The 3,402-nt window shown below is 44.6% G+C and overlaps 1 protein-coding gene across 8 annotated transcripts in view; it reads left to right on the top strand.

Annotated features, from left to right (window-relative positions):
* Nucleotides 1-3,402, top strand: part of CUX2 (cut like homeobox 2) — a 377,819-nt gene that overhangs the window by 66,376 nt on the left and 308,041 nt on the right. The window lies entirely within an intron of this gene.

The raw sequence follows: 3,402 nt of genomic DNA, 5'->3' as shown, positions 1-3,402 counted from the left end.
TATCTAAACCTATGATCCAATAAACCCCTTTAATTTGCTAATGAGGAAACCATAGAACAGAAATTTACTAGAGGTCACACAGTTAGTAAGTAGTATGAAAGCCAGAATTCGAACCTGGGTTCTTCTGATTCTTAAATCTAGTGTTCTTTCTACTTTACTGCTTCTCTTCTCATAGACTATTAGAACTGGAAGGGCTATGAGAGATAACCCTTTTATTTTTACTGATGGGGAAAATGAGTCTCAGAAAGGAGAAGCTATTTCCAGTTCAAATTCCTGCCCAAATAATCCACTTCTATAAGTATCCTTGAGAATTGGCTGTTTAGCATCTCTGCCTGAATGCTTCCTATGGGGGCTCACTGCCCCCACAGAATAGGGTCATAGATCATAGCTCTAGGGAGAGGTCATACAACTTCCAGGAGAGAGGAAGTGTGGCCTGGTTGATAGAATTCCTGCTTTGAAGTCAGAAAGACCTGGGGTCAAGACCCTCTTCTGATCCACATTGGCTGCAGGATCCTGGGTAAGTCACAACCAGTCAGGCAACTTTTTAAGACTCAAAGTTGTAGAGATGGTGTCAATCTGCATATGTAGAGAGAGTTTTCTCACCTGGGAGTTCCTTTTCTCAATGAAATCACCAGTCCAGGCCCTATCACCTACTCTCCTTCCTTTTACATAACCTGTAAGTGTCAGAATTGGGATGGGAGCCTCTGACTTTCAATGCAGAATTCTTTCCTCTCTCCTCACACTGTCACCCTTTGATTCCCACCCATGTCCATTCTTCCACCGAGATCTATTCTGCTGTATCTCTCCTGTATCCCCACTTTTTATCTTCCACCCAACCATCACAAGCTCTGGGGGCTGGCCTTTGTAAATGTTGAGAAGTGAATGATCTGAAAACAAGATCAGCTTTTCTTCGAATTAAATTGTGACTGTCTGTGTTGTGGGGGGATGCAAGCAGGGAGGTTTATGAGGCCACTCCCAAGGCTTATGTCTAGTTCATTAGCTGAGCTGGAATCCAGGCTAGGCCCTTCCCTCCCTCCTCCACTGTCTGGGCCCAGGAACAGCTGCGCTGAGCCCGCTTCCTTCAGGATGGCTCTTGTCTGCTGATTGCATTTGTATTGGTGATCAGTGACCAGATTTGTAAGAGATCCCTATCAAAGGGGAATCAGAGGGAAGGATGATTACCCAGCAGCCCCCCATCCCAGTACATCAGCCAGCCTCCAGCCTTTTGGCATGTTCTTTGTCTAGCTTTTCTTTTTGTGGGTCCAGATGCACTAGGGGGAAATGATTTCCAAATGGCTCCATTAGCATGCGGCGAGGCACTTCAGGAAGGCCCACCCCATCCTGGGGGACCTGCTGCTCCAGATGAAAAGAAAAAAATACACCATTTATCTGGTTGAGTGTAGATTTGAAACCCATAGTACTGGCCCTTGAAACCATATCCCTGAGCAGAGAATCTCTAAACCAATTTTTCCAGTGAGAAAACTAAGGTTTCTAAAGGGGGGAGAAGGCATCCTCAGTGTCTCCTAGACAGCATCATACAGTAGAAAGAAATCATTGGCTTTAGAGTCAGAAGAGCTGGGTTCAAATCCTGCCTATGACACTTCTTACCTCTTTGACCTCAGGCAAGTAGCTTGCTCTCCCTCATCCTCAGTTCCTTCATCTGGAGCCAGCGGAGCAGTTTATACAATAACAACATTGTAAAAACAAACTATTTCAAAAGACCTAAGAACTCTGATCAATGCACTAACCAACCATGGTTCTATAAAGCCCATGATGAAGCAGGCTACCCACCTCCTGACAGAGAGGTGATGGGCTCAGGATGCAGAACGAAACGCATAGTTTTGGACACGTCCAATGGGGGGATTTGTTTTACTTGACGATGCAAATGTCTTAAGGGCAGGGTTCAGGTAAGAGGGAGAGAAAATAAATGCTTGTTAATTAGAAAAGAAAAAGAGAGAGAGAGAGAGAGAAAACGAAGGGATTGGAGTAGACGGTCTTTCAGGTCCTTTGCAGCCAACAGCTATGATGCTATGAGTTCTCAGTTACCCATGCTAGTATGTGGGAGAACTGAATTCAGGATCAAAAGACCTAGGTTCATTGGACCATCAGATTTCATCCTGTCCAATTAAATTCAGTAAGTGTATATTAATTACCTACTATGAATCAGGCACTAGTATAACAAAGTCAAAATGAGAGGGCCCATGCCCTCTTAAGAGGCTTACAGTCTACCCAGGGGAGAAGACACTTTCATAACTGGTATGATCACATCTAGTCCAACCCTTTCATTTTCCAGAAAAAGAAATTGAGGACCAGGGAAGTAAAATGAATTGTCCAAGGTCACACAAGTAATGAGTGTCAGAAGTGAGATTTGAACCCAAATCTTCCAATGCCAAAGTCAGCAAGCTCTCCAATAAGCTAATATAAGACAGATGAAAGGTTATAGTAGGTAATTTAGGGGGGAAAGAACATTAACTGCTGGGAGGCTTAGGAAAGACCTCATGTAGGAGGGGGCCTCTGAGCTGTGCTTTGAAGGAGCACACTACTGACATGGGGGAGCACCTGGGCAAAGGCATGCAGTAGGGATGGAATGTTGGGAATCGGGGTGAGCTAATGGGCTGGTTGGATGCCATATCTCTGGCTCCTGGCACGGCATCTAGAACCTAGAAAATACTTAGTAAATGCCTCATTGTTGAGTCCTGGATTGATTGGTTGAATGAGTGAGTAGGCTCTGAAGTCGAGTAATATGGCCTAAGACTGGGGAGGGAGAGGCTGGGGTCTGATGTGGGAGGCTTTAACTGCTGGGCTGATGAGTTGCTACTTTTTCCTGGAGGCGCTGGCAAACTACTGAAGATTTTTGAATGGGGGTAGAAGTGGGACATGGTCAGACTTGGCAACTATGTAGAGGACAGATCGAAGACAGAAGAGACTGGAGTCCCAGAGAACAATTAGGAGAGACTGGCGCACCCGTTGATAGGACTGTCCGATAGACTTTAAGCTCCTTTAGGCAGTCAACTGTTTTGTTTTTATCTTTGAATCTTCAGTGCTTAGCATCAGTTCTGATATACAGTAGGGACTTAATAAATGCTTTGTTGACTTGAAGCATGAGCACTGCCTCACACGTAATAGGTGCTCTGTTTATGCTTATGGATCAATCATTACCATTTTGGTTTATTATGCTGATAAAACTTGGGGCCGGAGTGTGGGACTGTTAACAGACCAGCCCAGACGAGTGTTAATTTCGGTTCAACAACAATAAATAGTTATTAAATGCCTGCTGTATGTAGAGCAATGTGCCAAGCTCAGGCGATGATAAGTCACTGTCCTTTTTGGAGGAGTGGGTTCAAAGTCACAGAACTGGACTATGAATCTCCATTACTACCATATCCCTGACAAATGGAATGT

Source organism: Vombatus ursinus, unplaced genomic scaffold (assembly GCF_900497805.2).
Source record: "Vombatus ursinus unplaced genomic scaffold, bare-nosed wombat genome assembly UNPS02012122.1, whole genome shotgun sequence".
In the NCBI taxonomy this organism is placed as follows: domain Eukaryota; kingdom Metazoa; phylum Chordata; class Mammalia; order Diprotodontia; family Vombatidae; genus Vombatus; species Vombatus ursinus.
The sequence above is the reverse complement of the archived record's forward strand: the minus strand, read 5'-3'. Positions and strand labels throughout refer to the sequence as shown.